Source organism: Chroicocephalus ridibundus, unplaced genomic scaffold, assembly GCF_963924245.1.
Source record: "Chroicocephalus ridibundus unplaced genomic scaffold, bChrRid1.1 SCAFFOLD_26, whole genome shotgun sequence".
Classification (NCBI taxonomy): domain Eukaryota; kingdom Metazoa; phylum Chordata; class Aves; order Charadriiformes; family Laridae; genus Chroicocephalus; species Chroicocephalus ridibundus.
In genome coordinates this window covers 2,415,576-2,433,630 of record NW_026961775.1, presented here as the reverse complement: position 1 = coordinate 2,433,630, position 18,055 = coordinate 2,415,576, and the positions used below count along the sequence as shown (strand labels likewise).

General features: G+C 50.0%; 1 protein-coding gene across 1 annotated transcript in view; it reads left to right on the top strand.

Annotated features, from left to right (window-relative positions):
• The window catches only part of LOC134509675 (antigen WC1.1-like), a gene marked incomplete at both ends in the record, with an annotated part of 338,008 nt that overhangs the window by 153,333 nt on the left and 166,620 nt on the right, over nt 1-18,055 (top strand). The window lies entirely within an intron of this gene.

The following is an 18,055-nucleotide window of genomic DNA, read 5'->3' as shown; positions in this document are numbered from 1 at the left end:
GCCACCGGCTCACCTTCTCCTTCACCTCCTGCAGCTCGCTGGCGAGGCTCTGCAGGGAGGACACCTGACCCCGGAGGGCGATGCTGTTGTCATCTAGAGGGACATGGTCCAAGGGGACATGCTGTCAGTGAGGGGGTCTCGCCCTTGGGGCCAGGCTCTGAGCACGATGAGCCGCCAGCCCAGGGTGTTCCCATGCTAAACACCCCCCACCAGCACCCTCAGGGTTCCTACCTCCCTCTGGGAAGAGCAGGTGCGTCTGCTCACGCTCGGCGTGGTCTGACTTGGTGGCTTCCAGGTGGGCCACCTGCTCCTTCAGTTGGCCAAGCTGCCCAGACTGGCGGAGAGCCTCCACCATCTCCATCCCATGGCCAGAGGCACTGCTGGAGGCTGAGGACCCACAGGGCATTGCTGGCTCTTGGAAATGGGACGTGCCGAGGGATCGTAGCTGCACCCCTGGGGTGGTGTTCTGGGCGCCAGGGAACCCTGGCTTCTCTCCTGGGGTGGTGGTCTTGATGCCAGGGAATGCTGCCTGCATCCCTGGGGTGGTGATTTGGGTGCTGGAGGGTCCTGGCTGCGTCCCTGGGCTGGTGCTCTGGGCGCCAGGGGACCCTGGCTGCTTTCCAGGGCTGGTGGCCTTGATGCCAGGGAATGCTGGCTGCATCCCTGGGGTGGTGATTTGAGTGCTGGAAGGTCCTGGCTGCATCCCTGGGGTGGTGCTCTGAGTGCCGGGGGACCCTGGCTGCTTTCCTGGGCTGGTGGTCTTGATGCCAGGGAACGCTGGCTGCATGCCCGGGGTGGTGATTTGGGTGCTGGGGGATCCTGGCTCCGTCCCCTGGGTGGTGCTCTGAGTGCCAGGGGACCCTGGCTGCATCCTGGGGGCTGTGGCGCTGGCATCAGAAATGCTCTTCCCATCTGAAGGAGCGCCTGCCACCTTCTCAGGGCTCACTGGTGCTCTGTGTGTCCCTGCTTGCGTCTCCTCGGAGCCAGGCTGTGTCCCAGGAGCCCCCCTGCTTGTGCTGGGCACAGGCTGTGGCCCTGGTTCCTCCGTCCCCGGCACGGAGCTTGCCCCGTGCTGGGTGTCCACGTCCGCCTGGGGGGACTCGGTGGGGGAAGAAAGGCTGCCACTGCCCTCCTGGGAAGAGGAGGCCAAGGGGAGCAGGGTTACAGGCAGCCATGCAGCGGCAAGGACAGAGCCCAGGCCCCCCCGCCATGTCCCCACTGCCTGTCTCCAAGGCACCGCCTCCCGGGGCCAAACCCAAGGACACCACGAGAGCCCCAAGGCAAAGGCTGCCCCCCCGCACAGAGCCCCGGGGCCCACGGCCACAGCCTCCCGCAACCTCCCCAGCCCCCTTAGTGCTTTGCTGGCCTCTGGGCCGGCAGCGTCTGAGCAGTCGAGCCTGGGGAGCGGCAAACCCTCCCTGACTCCCCGGGCCACGGCAGCGAGGCCTTTTGCTCTCCAGCAAGGGCATTCGGTGCTCCAGGCCTGCTGCCCAGCCCCGCTTCCCAGCCCAAGGGGCTGCGCTGGTGTTTCAGGAGCAGCAGCCCCCGGCGGGACTTGGAAACCATCTCACAGTGCCAAATGCTGGCATCTGCCCCCTCCTCCTCCCCCTTCTGCTTCGCTGCCCACCAGGCGAGCCACCCGCCAGCACCTCCCAGCCCACCATGCTGCGCACCTCCTGCGGGACTGGGCTGAGGCTCCGCATTTCCTTCAGGCTTTTCTGGGGAAGGAAGGCATCAAGGGCTCAGCCCGGCCACGTAGCTGGCAGGGGCGGCCCCCTCGGGGACAGGACCCCCCAGCATCACTGCCCAGCACCCACCACCCATGGACCATGCCCCAGCACAGGAGGGACGGTCCCCCCAGGGGAGCTGGGGACACAGCTACCTCCTGTCTCAGTGCAGGATCCAGGACCCCCCGCGGCCATACTTCACCACGACACTTCTTGTGAGGGGGGCCTGGCAGCTGGCTGGCGGCGTCCTGGAGTTTCCCCTGGAGCCGGGAGAGGACAGGGACACCAGTCTGGCTGTGGGAGCGCATTTCAAAGGAGCATCCCCACATTGCCTTGGGCACAAGAGAGAGGGGCGCCGGGAAGGGCTGTGCCCGGGGGCTGTGGCTGTGTTGCCCGGGGCAGAGCTTTCTCTCCCTCCTTCCCAGCTCCCAGGTGTCTTTTTTGATGGCTCTTTGGTTCCAAAGCACCTGAGCATCCCTTTGGGTGATGGCCACAGTTCCTTCTCGCCCCAGCCTGAGCTGCAGGCAGCGGTGCCCGTTTCTACCCTCCCTGGGGCCGTGCTGGCGGGCAGAGGGTGGGGAGCTGTGGGTGGGGGTGGCTGAGCTGCCCTGCTGCCCTCCTTGGGACATCCTTCCCACTCTGCCCTCCTGGTGCCCTTCCTGCTGGGGGACAGGGAGGGCTGATGGCCGCGGGGCAGGGGCTGGGGTGGTGATGGGGAGAGGGGCAGGGAGGGGGAGAGGGCCCAGCTCCCTCTCGGGACACTGGCGTCAGCTCACCAAGCCGAGTGCCTCCTGCATGGCCCGGAGCTCCTCTTCCAGGTGGGACTGTGCCTCCTTCATTGCGCCCATCTCCTGGAGGAGCTCCTCGGAGAGAGCTGTGGCCTGGCAGAAAGGGGTGGTGGGGGTGAGCCGCAGGAGAGGGTCCCTGGGGACCAGGACCATTGCCGCCGCTGTGGCCTGCCCAGAGCCGGGGGGCAGTGCCAGGCTGGCAGGGCAGCGCGGGCAGCACGTCCCATCCATCACATCTTCAAGAGCTGAGATGGGGCAGCAGCTCCCCAGAGAACCCCACCCCTGCCCCGGGGGGGCCCATTGCACGGCCCAGCTCAGCAGGGATGCCCCCAGCCCTGCTGCCCCTGCCAGGCTCCCCATGAGATCCCTGCAGCCCATCCAAAGGGCAAAGAGCCACTGCAGCCCCCTCGAGCACAGCCTGGCCAGGGCAGCAGCAGCCACTGCTAACCAAGTGGCCACCATCATCTCCAGCTGCGCGGGGAACCCTTCCTGCCACCATCTCCTGCGGTGTCCCAGCCCTGGCAGGACCTGGCCCAGCAGTGCTGACGGTGGCTCTTTCCTTCAGCCCGAGCTTAGTTCTCCCCACAGGGGATGCTCTGGCAATGCATGGTCACCAGTGGCTCAGCACCATGCAGGGTGAGGCCCCTGGCCGGTCCCCACCAGTGCCGGCTTTAGCCCGTGGGCAAGCGGTGGGAGATGAGGCCCATGAGGTGCTGGTGGAGCCTCTCAGCTGCCCCAGGAGTGGATGCGGCACTGGCTGAAGGTCAGTGGGGAAGGAACGTGGGGAAGACCCAGAGCAAGCGGAGCAGCATTTCAGCCCCAGCTTTTCCTCCTCAAGACTTCACCCCTTTCCTTCACTGAAGCCCCACGTGCCACCCTTAGCTCAGGCTTATACCAGCCCTTGGTCTAAGGGCAGCACTACGGCGGCTGGACCCTGGAGGATGGGGTGTCGTGCAGGGGAGCAGCCAGGGGATGGGCAAGAGCCTCTACCTTGGAGATGCCGCTCTCGTTGGCTTTGATCTTGTCCTTCATCCAGCCCACGTCGGTGGCCACGGAGGCCAGCTGGGGGCTGCTCGTGCTCTCCTGGAGCAAGTCCTTCCCAGGCAGCCACTGCCCCGGTTCCTGGGGCTGCTGCCCCCTGTCCTGGGCCCTGTCGCCCTCCTTCTCCAGCACAGGGGCTGCCTCTGCGGGCTGGTCCCCCTCCCAGAGCAGGGTCAGGCTGTCCCCCTGCTTCTGGGCAGGCAGGTCCCGCAGGCCCAGGTGCCCGAGCATGGCAAGCAGCAGGCTGCGCAACGCCATGAAGTTGACTGCCCCCAGCTCGGGCGTCCCGATGGCCTCGTCCAGCAGCTGGTACAGGCTGAGCTGGGCCATGGCTGCTGCCCTGCCCAAAGCCATGGAGGCACCTGAGGGGGATGGGAACCTTTCTGCCTGAGGGGGGGCCCGGGATGGCTGGAAGGGATGGGAACTTGAAGCCTTCCTCTTCCTCTTCCTCTTCCTCCTCTTCTTCCTCCTCCTCCTCTGCTGGCTCCTCGCAGCAGAGTGGTCGCACCAGCGGGACGGGTGACAAGGGACAAGGCAGCGTCCCCTGTTGCTAGGCGATGCCCCGCCCCCCGCAGCCACCTACCAACGGGGACGCTGCATTGTCCATTGTCACCCGTCCCACCGCCGAGTGGACGCCCTCATGGCGAAGGTGGAAGCAGACAAGAACAACCTGATGCTGGGACTCGATGTGGTGGGACCAGCCCCATGGGGATGATGGGGCGAGCAGGGCCACGTAGCCACTTCTCCCTCTCCTCCCAACACGAGAATGTTTCTTCATCTCTATGCCGTGCTGACAGCTGCTCTTTGGGACCGAGCCATTCTGCACACCAGGAATGCTCCGCTCTTCCTAATTTCTCCCTTTTTCCAAGAAGTTCATCAGCAACTCCAACAGCCCACCCATTGCTGGCCTGGGGAATTACTTCCCAGTAGTGGCACGGTGCCATAGCTGCAGCGGCAGTTGCTGTGGCATTTCGTTCGGATTTTACGTGCTGTAAAGTATCTTTAATCAGCCTCCAGGTTGTCAAGACCTTTGTGGCAGTCGCATCCCCTTTCGTTGCTGTCTCAAATAAAGTTTCGCCCGCTAGCTCCCAACTTGATAATTGGAAAGGTGTTGTAGAATCAGCGGGAAGACCCTTGCTTTTTAGCCATGCCAGTAAAAGTTGAAAAGGTCCTTCATCGTATTGAATACCCCTTCTACTGAAAAACTTTTCTAATATACATATGATTGCCTTTTCCTCTGAGGACTCTCTCGATCCCATCCTCACACGACCCCGGCTGCTCACCTTTTTCTGGTGATTATTTGTCCGGACTGCAGCTCTCCTATCCTGCTGCCTTTTTTCGTTCAGCCGGGCTGCTCCACCGGTCGTACATTCCTACGATTCAAGTCCCTCGTACATTCTCCCTGTTCGGGCACCATTTGTGGAGCATGGATTCACGGACTCCTGCGGGGTACAGACCAAAGACCTTTATTGCAACAATCTGACAGGCTTTACAGCTATACACACTCTCCACGCGCTATTTGTGTCCTGCTGATAGGTTGAAGGTCGACTGCCACGCACTTCTCTACTTCTTCCGATTGGTTTCTGCTGTCTGTTCATGAGGAGCAACAACTTCATTCTCACGTCCTGTTTCTTGCTAGTTCTTACTTGTTTTTCTGTTCTCTCAAGCCCTCTCTCAAGGACACAGCTTTATCTCATCAAGGTCGAACAGACCTATGCTGCTCTCTATTACCACATCTCACCACCCTCATTGTGAAAAATTTCTTCCCTATGTCCAATCTAAATCTACCCTCTTTCAGTGTAAAGCCATTGCCCCTTGTCCTGTCATTACTGGCCCTGGCAAAATATCTTTCTCTCCTATAATCCTCCCTCACAGATTAAAAGGCCACAGGAAGGTCTCCTTGGTGCTTTTTTGTTTCCAGGCTCAACAACTTCAACTGTCTCAGCTTATTTTCCATCCCTTCTAGTCTTCAAGCCCTCCAATGATTTTTGGTGATCCCTCCCTTGACCCTCTCTAGCAGGTCCATGTCTTTCTTGTGCTGGGGCCCACAGAACTGGACACAGCATTTCAGATGAAGTCGTATGAGATTGGAGTAGAGACGGGGAATCCCCTCCCTCCACCTGCTGGCCACACTTCTGTAGATGCAGCCCAAGCTATGATTGGCTTTCTGGGCTGCAAGTGCACATTACTGTCTCCTGTCCAATGTTTCACACACCAGCATCCCCAAGTCCTTCTCTACAGGGTTGCTCTCAATCCATTCATCAGTCCGTCTCTATTGATACTGGGGATTGCCCCGACCCAGGTGCAGGACCTTGCACGTGGCCTTGTTGCACTTCCAGAGGGTCACACGTGTCCCATTTACCAGTGACCAAAACAGCTGCGAGTTCCTTTCCCAAGGTTTAGGGTCTTGACTGTAGTTTTCAGCTGGCATATATCCCTTCAGATCATGAATTCCACCAGGGGCTGAACGCTGCAGCCCAGGCTGCCACCAGTCTTGGCCTCTCCAATAAGTATCTCTGAGTTGGTGGCAGGACGAGGGAGCTGGGTTTGGGTTTAGGCGTGAGGCATGTGGTGAGGGTTTCAGCTTTGGCGTTAGTGTTCAGGGAAGGGCTACAGATGAGAGCTGCAGGTGAGGGATTAGGGTTAGGGTCCAGGCAAAGGCTTAGGGGGAGCTGCGTCGTGCCGAGTCTGAGGGGCAAGAGTGTGGAAGGCACTCAGCGTGTATGGGCCCTGGTGGTGAGCAGAGGGAAAGCTCATGTGGTGATGGCCAAAAGCATCCCCATTGCAATGAGCTGGGGATTAGCACTGGGCCCCTTGGCTTGGCAAGGCACATCCAGGGGGCTACAGCACACAGGATGTCTCTGCCTCCTTTCTTTGTCACCCTGAAATCACTGCCTCTGGTTTTCGGGTCTAACAAGCCCCCAGGGAGGCACGCTTCAATTTCCTGAAGCAGCTTCGTCACCCACAGCCCTCAGCAGACCCTGCTGAACCTCCAAGGCTCTTTATTCCTGCCAGGGCCCTCCACACTGCGTGACTTTCCCCTGGGAGCTTGTTAACGTGAAGGAACTGTAATGAGTTTATTCTTGCATCTCAATTCACCGTATGGTTGCAAGGGGACTTTGAGGAGAGACTGTCTCCAAGGAAGAGTTTTGCTAGAGTTTGCTGGAGAAGAAAAGTTTTGTTTAACAAGCACATAATGTAACATGGGCAGGGACATCGCTAGAGACATGAGTTGGTGACAAGGCTCTGGGATGGAAATTTGGCCAAGAATAAGGCAAAGGTTACTTAATCTGCCACACTCTCTCTTTAGCCAACTCACTAACTGTGTGTATATTTAGAATTTCCTATCAAGCTCTCCAACTTATTTCTTTTATGTTGATGGTTTGAGGCAGGTGGAGCTTATTGGAGGCTTGGACTTGGCATATAGTGGAGGAATGCATTGGGTTTCTTTAATTAATTGGTATCATTTTGTCCTTCTGGCTGTTCAAATTGAATAAGAATCCCTTGTCTATTTACAGCCAAGTCTGCGGGGGAATCGGGCAGGAATTGGTGCAAAGGAGCTGTGAACATTCAGCTGCAGACTCAGCGCACAAGTCTGATGTAGGAAAAGAATGCAAGTCCCAGGCAGCCCCAAGAGAAACGGTGGGGAGGAGGAGGTGGGGGGGCAAGTTGTCCATACAGTGGGGGACCTCGAGGAGATGGCAGTTGCTACCTCTCCGGTCCTCCTTAGGAGACCCTCTGGTTCGGTATCAGTTGGAGAAAGCTGCAAGCATTTCCTCTGGAAAAATAAAAAGACTAATGAAAAGCCCTTTCCAAATGAAAAATTACCTTTTTATTAAGTGCTTCTTGAAACCTTCCACTTTAAGTAGACTCCTGAGACCTCTCCACTGAGCTGTACCAGGCTAGAAGCCCTGAAGAAAATCATGGCAGAGCTGTGGCTCCTTAGGGCTTTCTGCACTTTAACGAGCCCCATGGGGCATTTGCTGCTGAGCCCAGGAATGCCAGATACTGAGAGGAGCTTGAACAACCTGTGCAGGAATTCAAGTCCGAAGCAAACGCCAAAGTATCTTGGAGCATTAATTGTCCCCACTGAGGGCCATGACAGACCAAGCCTCCCCATGGATTTGTTCGAGCAGGCAACTGGAGGCTGTGATTACAGGGAGGCAAAGGCACTGTGCAGGTGGAGCTGATGCTGAGTAAAGCCTTGATGTATTTTATCCCGCCAAGCGGCCAGCCCTGGGAAGGGGGATCCTGTCCCTCACACTGGCTCAGGGCTCCTCCTGGGGCAGTGAGGTGTGGGGTGTGCAATGCCGAGTGAAGGACAACGGCACCACACCTCCCGGCCTCCCTGGGGGGTGCGAGGAAGCAGTGAGGCCCCGGTTCCATGAGATTAAGGTGTCTCCTTTCAGGCCTTGGCAGCAAAGACAACAGCCACAGCCAAGGGGACAAAGACCTGCAGGCTGTGGACACCCAACCTCTTTCCTCCCCTTGCTCCCACTGGGGCATCTCCTGGCCTTTCCTGACAGCTCTTCTTCCTCCCTGCCTGTTCCTTGGAACACCCAGCGTTGCGCTGATCCAGGCTCCCTCTGGGTGACCTCAGGAGTCACAGCACTGTCCTTCATGGGACATTTCTTTCTCCTCATGTCCAGTCTCGTTGTGAATGTTGATTTGGGATCCTGCCCAACTTTGAGGTGGCAGCAATTTCAGATTTAGTAACACAGGGTTAAGTCGTATGATTCTAACAATACTTCATCATTTGCCAGTTCTCAAAGTGATTTATCAAAATTTGCTAAATCAGGTTAATTATTAAAGAACGTAATCCAAGTTGAGCTGAGTGCAATCTCAGAAAGCAGAGAATGTACCTCATCTTCAATTTTGGCAGCATCTGTGAGAGGCTCGTATGCATCCGTGTGTGGATGAAGAGCTGCTACAAATCCGTAATAGTCAATATAGCCATCACCATCTCCATCAAAAATGTCTGCAAGAGCACTCATTTCAAGTCGGCTTGTTGGGAATTCTGTAAGACAAAGACAACAAAAGCAAAGTTTTTCAGCATTTCAATGCCATTAAAATGAAAGGTTTTATCACAAATATTTAAGGGTTTTCAGGCACTAGGCGACAGACAGCGCTCATCAAAAAACCCCAAGGACATTCAAAAGAGTGAAGGAATCTTTCTGACAAAACAATCTGGATCTCCAAAGTTACTATATATTGGATTAAAACGAATATCGTCGTGTGGCTTAAAGAGATACACAAAAGTGAGGGCGCGAATTAAACTGTAAGATGTAATTTTTTTAACATTTTGACCTTCAAAGTGCATAAAATACCACAGATTAACAAGCTAAATTGTTAGTGAGGAAAGGTCAAGCAAGAATTTCCCTCCTAATTCAATCTGGAACACAAGGCCTTCCCACTGCAGAAAGATGCGTGATGGCTCGTGAAATCCTCCTTCAGGTGAAGTTCGCGGCAGCAGAATATTAATGCACACAGAGATTCTCTATGAGACGGTCCAAGAAAATTTCCAGATGGTGAACAGGGATTAAACCATGACTATTTGGCAGGTATAACAAGTTGATCCCAGCTGAGTTGAGTGAGTGCGCTGTTTAACCTCTTGGCATTTTTAACCAACTTCTGTCGATACGTGCAAAGCAGCGATGCACACATAGAGTGATTGTATTACTGCATTTCCTGAAGCAGGGGGAAAATACATACACTCCAATATTCTCCTACTGAGTAACTTTAACATGAGATGCTAAAAGCAGCCCAGTTCTGACCCGTCACTGCTCAAAGCCAAAGTCTCTATAATCTGAAGATAAAGGGCTATTGGAAGTAGTCGGCCCTTATCTGTTATCAGTCAGTGGCTAAAGGGAAATGTGATGGCACACAGCCATGATGTGGAAGGCTTACCTTATCACCAACTGTGCGTACCTAAGGAATACCAACCCATCAGGAAAGCTAGGAACAGTCCCTTCCTAGTCTGATTGCTTGACATTCGGATGCGCATTGTACAGGTACAGGAACATGGTCATGGTTCACGGTTTCAGAAATTACATGGTTTCCTTTTAGAATTGAAACTATTCCAGGTTAAGTTCTTTGATCACAAGATCATATGAACCGATTCTGAAAATTATCTATAGGTTTCATAAGGTACGTTTTACTATTCTGACTAATCAATGGAATGTAACTGTTGAAGTGGCTAGTGTACCGCAGAAATGACAGTCTGAGTCCAGCGAACTCTTAATGAGCCAATAATATAAATGTAACATGGGAAATTTGACTCACAATGCAAAAGAACCAGAAAGAGTTTCCAGAAACTAGAAATATTTTCCAGTCAAATAATTACAGTTTAACATCATCCTAATTCTTGACTTCAGAAGGGAAATCTGTGACCTTCTACCACAACAAACTGCACAGGGTACACTATATAGACAATAAGACTTCGTAAGATGTTTGCTCCAAGTTCGACATTCAATTAATTTTAAAACTTACTTGAAGAAAGAATTCCATCAATAAATTCCTGCCTTGTTATCTTTCCATCCTGATCTTTATCAATCCTCCTAAAGAAGTCCATCACACGAGACTTCTTACGGTTCATCCATCGCATGTATTTCTTCCTCCAAACGTCAACATCAAAGTTGGCAAATTCTCTCGGCTTAACAAAAAAGAGAAAGAACCTTTTCAGTTGAAATCCATCCATCTAGACAATCAATGACAGAGATACCACCTGTGTTCTTTTGAATAATTGCTTCTTTGAGAGCCTCCATAAACATTTTAAACATCTTAAGGCTCCTCATATTTAAAATGAGAACGACAGCTTTTAAAGCCTGTGTATCGCAATGTTTTCAGTTAGCTGCATCATACAATAGAATGCAACAAATGTGGAAGTCATTGACAGTATTTACCATTTAACCCAGGGTAAACAAAATTATGCATAAAGTAAATATATTCCTTTTCTGACCTCTTCAAGTCTGCCCAAAGCATCCTTCAGTTTTCTTCTTCTTTCCAAGGCCAGAAGCCAGACTTGCTGCCATTTGCTGACTAGAAGGTTTGCCCGTGGATTCTGGGTTTCCATTTGCGCCTGGGCTGCTGACAGATACGTGCCTGGGGCTGGGGAACGCTTTCCTGTTAAAACATGACAAAATGGGTTAAGTCTCACTCGTTCAAACAAAACAAACATTCACACGAAGGGTACTTGACCTTCCTCAAACTACTCCTTCCTGTCCCAGATAACGAGCCCATACCCTGATCGGATTGCATCGGGTGGGATTTTTTGTTTGTATTATTTTACCATCGCTGGGAAAGGAAGGACCACGTGGTGCTTGAAGTATTTTTTGTGTAGTGGCTGCACTAGTGAAGCCACACAGGTTAAATTGAATCTTTGCAGACCTCCCAGAGAGCTGAAAGGTAAACAACCTGATTTTGGAAGCAGGTTCCACGGACGGGTAAGTATAAAGTACAACGGGTAAGCATATCTAAAAACGCAAAAAGCAATTTCCTCACTTGGTGATTCACTTTCCATTCGACTTCACTGAACACACTTCCTAATTGGATCCACGTAAATGGATAAATGCGCGTCTCATTTGATTTAGTTCTTCTAAGCTAAGCACTGGAAGGTAATCGTTATTTTATTTTCCTAACAGGGCGAAAAAGAGGGATATTCACAGAAGCAGATGCATCTTTTCCCGTCCTTCCTGATGAGGCTCACTAGGAACAAGGTCTATTCTTGCCAAAGTTATTCCAGAGATGGATGTTTTTCCATCTGTGTGAACTTTCTAACCTATGAACTCCGTTTTACAAAAAGGAGGCAGATTCACTCATGTGTTTGCTGAACTCCTTCAGCACTGAAGGCAGATGAAGCCACAAACGACGTCTGGACGCTTCTTCAGAATAAACCACTTCCGTTAGATAAGAATATAAAAGGTTCATGGAGGGGACGCTGGATTTGTGACTTTATTTTTTTTGAGGGCCTGTTTCTAACAGTAGTTGCACAGGGCACGTAGGTATTTTCTCTGCTCAAGTTCCAACCCACCACACAAAAGGCTTCAGCTGCTGCAGAGCTGCATTACCACAAACAAGGAAAATGCCTTAATTATCCGTGTCCCGTCAATTTCAGTCAATTCTCTCTACACCCAAAAGGGACTCTGAATACTTCTCACATCATCTGCAGGCCAAAAATTAAATGGCAGATTGAAAGGAAAGGAGGGGATTTAGGAGGTTAGTTTGAAATCTTCAGGCCTAGGAACAACACATCATCATGGACAGCACACCAAGTCACACAAGGAGGCAGAGAAGATCTCTTGCTCCTGGGAGGCACTCTTCAAAATAAAAGGCACAACAGAAGCATTCTTCCATGGGCTCCACAGGCACAATAATCAGTAAAAATACTAAAAAAAAATATTTTAAAATAACCCCTAAATTGTATGTAACAAGAGAAGAAGATGGGGGCATGGACACCTTGCTAAAGATGGCTGAGATTTTCAGAGAAGCATTCCATTCTTCTTGTTAGTTGGATCCCATTGGGATAAAATTCTGCAGAATTCAAAACAGCAAATGGCTATTTTCTGAGAAGGAAGAAACAAGAACGAAAGATGCGTAATGGCCGCATACATTTTGTGAGACCTGGCTTAAACAGAACTAATCAAGGAGGTTACTGCTTCAGGGACAGCAGCAGGTTCAATAACTTTTAAGTTCCCTGGGTCAAATTAAGGTGAATAAAAGTGGAGACTAGGGTGAGTTGCTCCATTTAGCTAAAACCTATGTCACTTGCATGGCACACGCAAAGGAAGGAAAGAATATGGAGGAGTAAGAGGAAAAATGTTAGTTATTCCAAGCCTGCGTTTCAGCTATACTCTGCATCTTGAAAATCTCTAGAGAATTATTTACGGAGTGCTAAGTTTTACTACAAGACTCATCACTCAGATAAACGTCAAAGGAACATTTCAGTTAACGCTCATCATAATTACACACATGATGTTCGGCAAGTTCAATTTCAATAGCCCTGGGGTCTCCACCCAGAGGTTTCTGTTCATTCAGCAAGTCTTCTGTATGCGTCAGCCACGTCAGCAGCTCATCCAGGGCGCGCTGGAACTGCCCCAAGGCGAACAAGGCACCTTCCAGCTTGCGCTAGAGTAAAAATAAAATTAACAAGGAAATGGTTTCACAATGCTATTGAATTGGCTTATGTTAGCATTAGTCAGCACAATCCAGAGCAGCGTCCGTGCATCTGATATCATAAACCCAGGGAGAAACAGTCATCCAAGACAAGCAACAGCTTCGTACTCAGAGCCGAGGTTGCCATTCCCCTGTAAAGCCTCACACGCCAGGCTTAAATCCCGAACCTTCAGAGACCCCATGTAGCCAGAGCAGAGTTACGCTGGAAGGTTGTTTTTTTTTAAACTGCTCAGTTCAGCAGCTAATATTACTTTTGCACATATAAACATGTTTTCAACCGCTACTTAAGATATCATCAACTAATCAAAATGAAATAATAATGATTCAAGATGGCACTGCTGACAGAGGAAGTGACAAAAAATACTGCTACGGGTTTAAAAACCACAAAAGCAACTCAATAAATTGTAAAATTCAAATTATATTATATATAGAATCATAGAATCATAGAATCGCTGAGGTTGGAAGGGACCTTTAAGATCATCAAGTCCAACCATTAACCTACCCTGACAAAAACCACTTCTAAACCATGTCCCTAAGCACCACATCTACCCTTTCTTTAAACACCTCCAGGGATGGTGAATCCACCACCGCCCTGGGCAGCCTGTTCCAATGTTTAATAACCCTTTCAGTGAAAAAATGTTTCCTAATATCCAATCTAAACCTCCCCTGACATAACTTGAACCCGTTTCCCCTCGTCCTATCACTTGTCACCAGGGAGAAGAGGTCAGCCCCCATCTCTCTACAACCTCCTTTCAGGGAGTTGTAGAGGGTGATAAGGTCTCCCCTCAGCCTCCTCTTCTCCAGGCTAAACAACCCCAGCTCCCTCAGTCGTTCCTCATAAGGTTTGTCCTCCAGACCCCTCACCAGCTTTGTAGCCCTTCTCTGGACACTCTCCAACACCTCACTGTCCTTCTTGTAGTGAGGGACCCAAAACTGAAGGCAGTACTTGAGGTGGGGCCTCACCAGTGCCGAGTACAGGGGGATGATCACTTCCCTAGTCCAGCTCACCACACTAGTCCTGATACAGGCCAGGATGCTGTTGGCTTTCTTGGTCACCTGGGCACACTGCTGGCCCATATTCAGCCGGCTGTCCACCAACACCCCCAGGTCCTTTTCTGCCGGGCAACTTTCGAGCCACTCCGCCCCAATCCTGTAGCGCTGCATGGGGTTGGTGTGACCCAAGTGCAGGACCTGGCACTTGGCCTTGTTGAACCTCATACCACTGGCCTCAGCCCATCGGTCCAGCCTGTCCAGATCCCTCTGCAGAGCCAACCTACCCTCAAGCAGATCAACACGCCCGCACAGTTTAGTGTCATCTGCGAACTTACTGAGGGTGCATTCGATACCCTCATCCAGATCATTGATAAAGATATTAAAGAGAACCGGCCCCAGCACCGAGCCCTGGGGGACACCACTTGTGACCAGACACCAACTGGATTTACCTCCGTTTACCACCACTCTCTGGGCACGGCCGCCCACCCAGTTTTTTACCCAGTGAAGAGTACACCTGTCCAGGCCATGAGCAGCCAGTTTCTCCAGGAGAATGCTGTGGGAAACGGTGTCAAAAGCTTTGCAAAAATCCAGGTAGACAACATCCACAGCCTTTCCCTCATCCACTAAGTGGGTCACCTTATCATAGAAGGAGATCAGGTTTGACAGGCATGACCTGCCTTTCACAAACCCATGCTGACTGGGCCTGATCACCCTGTGCTCCTGCATGTGCCGTGCAATGGCACCGAGGATGATCTGTTCCATGCCCTTCCCACGCACCGCGGTCAGGCTGACTGGCCTGTAGTTCCCCGGATCCTGCTTCCGGCCCTTCTTGTGGATGGGTGTCACATTTGCCAACCTCCAGTCAGCTGGGACCTCCCCGGTTGTCCAGGACTGCTCATAAATGATACCAAGTGGCCTGGCGAGCACTTCCGACAGCTCCTTCAGTACCCTTGGGTGGATCCCATCCAGCCCCATAGATTTGTGCACCTCCAGGTGCTGAAGCAGGTCCCTCACCATTTCCCTTTGGATTATAGTTCTGTAATTTCCAAACCAAAAGGAATAAATGTGTAAATTGATGCAAACATGATACACACGAAGAAGCTTTTCTCAAAACTCTAAGTCATGAAGAAAGCCCCCACCTTCAAGTTTATTTACCTGTCTATTGATGACTTTTTCTTCTAGGCTGTCCCACATCAGTTTGAGCTCTGAGACAAGGTCTTGAACTGCGTGCTTGTCACTCTCCTCTGTTACCTTCTGCAGCAACAGCTCTGCCTGACGGCTCAGTCCTTCCATTTCCATCTGCTGCTGACAAGCTTCTGTCTTAAATTGCTACGGTAAATAGAAAAAGAATACACGTAAACTTATCACAAGTAGTGACCTTCTGGAATACAGCACAGTACAGCAGTACTTACAATACCAATGCATCCCTCTCAGCTTTCATACGTTTGGGGGGTTGTCATCCAGGGTAAAAATGCTTGTAAGACACCGATCAATCACCCCGACGGTCGCAGCAAACTGAGAATTTGCAGCAGTGTCTTAATGTTCTAGCAGGTATTGCTAACTGTGACCACAGAATGGCAAAGATGGCTAATAGGAAAGTATTCTCCAACGATCTCTCTGGTCTGTACAAAAGGCAGAACGCATCTGGAGTCACTTCTAGCTCTGGGGGTTGTGATAACACCATCCTTGAAACTTCAGATAGAATTCTTTTTCAGAAGACCTGAAAGCAAATTTTCTTCAGTAGAACACCCTCTCTGGTACATGCAACTGGGACAGCACTCTGAGCAACTCGCCTAGGTGTGTTCTTCTGAAGTACGTTAAGATTATGGGTCATTTGAAGTTACATCATAAAGTAGATAGACTAAACAACCTGCCCACAGCCAAAAAAAGTACAAGCGAGCCATGAAACCAAGGACATTACCTGATCGTTATACATCCCTGGTTTGTATATATCGCATAACAGCCTACCGACGTCAGGAGCATACTCAAGTCACAGATCCACAAAGACAGGCTTCTGAAGGTCTAAGTTAGCCTGAAATTTTGATTTTCAGCTTACTAATGTACTGGGAATGTTGTGATCTGTGTGAGCATTTAGGTAAAGCCTGTAATTGCAGAAGTGAAGCTGTGGAGGCATTCTTTCAGAGCCTCAAGGAAGCTGTTCACGGTAGAAACCAGAACACGTAAAAGTCACAGCAAAAGAACCCTGCACATAATAACCTTACAGGCTGTGAAAGACAAGGAATGCCACTACAAGTATTTCTCGGCTATCGGAACACAGTCACAAAATAAAATGTACTTTCACCAAAATCTGGAATAGATTTTAAAATTAAACACATTTTAAAATGAAAAGTGTGCAATGAAATGTTATCTGAAATTTTCATACAGATTCTTTTCTACTAGAAGTTGAAAATTGCTTTTGACTCTTGAAAAATACAGAAAAATACTAAACACCACAGGAAAATGCAGACCGATGAAAATAGAAATGAAATAAATTGCTCGTTCATACCTTAAGTTCCTCAGTTTGCTGCTTCACTGTCTCCAGACCTGTTCCAACTGGGGACATAGATGCCAACCCGCTGCCAGCAATGTCCACCCAGTCAAACATTGCCTGGAAATCACAGTATGAAACTGAAGCATGAGCAGAGAAATAGTGTCAGATTTCAAAGTCGCATTAAGTAAAATACCAGGATTTTTTACTCCAGAGAACAAGATTGCTGTGCGCTTTGAAAACAAAACAAAGCAAAACAAAACCAAACAGCTTTCTCCAGCAGAACCTAGGGGTTTTTGCAATACAAGGGATCCAGTATTAACTAAAGTATTCCACGTAATGGTTACGAGAATGTACATGCTGCAAGACTGAACCCCTATTAGCAGCAATATCCTGCCAGTACTATTCATGCGGACTAGTACTCTACTTCTGGAGTAAAATCAGCAATTTTTATGAATACCCCAAAAGGTAAATACAAGACAAAATCTGTTCTGCACTCCTTCGGAGCAAAGATGGAAGGTGGTAGCTGAATGATAACACACTTTAAATGATGATGAGAAAAGAACTTCTGTTGAAGGATAACGGTATCTGTATCAGGAAGATGGAACGCGACCCATTCAGTACAGATTAGACAGTGATGGCCAATACCTGAGCTTGACTGAATCCCCTCAGGATAAGGCAGTTGGAACTTCAAAAAACAAATGAACTCTCCCCAGATCTGAGGCTTTGTGGGTACTTCCCTTACTCCTGATATAATGCAGAACAACCTCAAGAACACTCCAGTTAAAGATTAAGAACACCTATAGCACTCTGGGCAATTAATTACACAGAGGAAAAAATACCTCTGCCAGGCCCTTTTTCCTCCTGCCTGTTATCTGTGATTCATTACGGAGAAGGGCTTAGGACGGCTTCTCAGAGCTGCCCACTGCTACACAACTCCTTGGGAAAAGGAGAACTAACCCCCCCAACACGCTCAACAGGGTGAGGCAGCTGTAGCTAACAATCTGCCCACAATACTTTTAATAGTGTCTATTGAAATGAGCGTAAGGCGGCAGTTAAATACAGTTCTTGTACAAAGTACCAAGCTTGTAGGATGCACAACGTGCAGCCCCAGGAAATACAAAGCTCTTAAAGCAACGGCAATGTTCCTAATGTAACCCTACAAGTCAACCTCTGGGCAGTGTGAAAATAAGAGACCTTGGAGAAAAATCATAGCCAGGGTGCACCGGAAAACAAGATGTTACATTATTATTAAGATGTGTTCTGCTGCTCAATCTGCACCGAACACACAAGCAACTGCCCTCAGTGTCAGGTGAAACTCTGTTTTTAAAGATGCAATGAACCAAGAAGGACAGTAATTCCACTGGGCAAAAAGAGAGCTTTGCAAAATCTGACCATGAAAACCCTTCTACTGTTTCCATCTTCCATTCCATCAGCCATTCACTGACAAAAGACATGAGGCCTGCCACTCAGCCAAAACTTGCAAAGAATAGGCAAAACAATGAAATAAAATACAGCACATATAGAGAAAAGATATCTTAAAAAACTGCTGGAAAGTTTACCTACCGATTTTAAAAGTGAATCATCTTCCAAAGTATTGTGATTGGATAAATTACGCTAAGAATGATGCTCCAGTATGTCTATATTCTTAGTATAATTACGCTAAGGATTCCTGTAATGGTCCAGTAACATTATGTTAATATTTTGGGCTTAAAATAGTCAAACTGAAATATTTCACTTATAAAAAAGGTGGAATAAAATTGAAGTTCTTTCACTGCCCTCCACTCAAAGAAAACAGCTGCAGGTGAGTATACGGACCTGTATTCTGTTCCTTTCAGATCATGTAA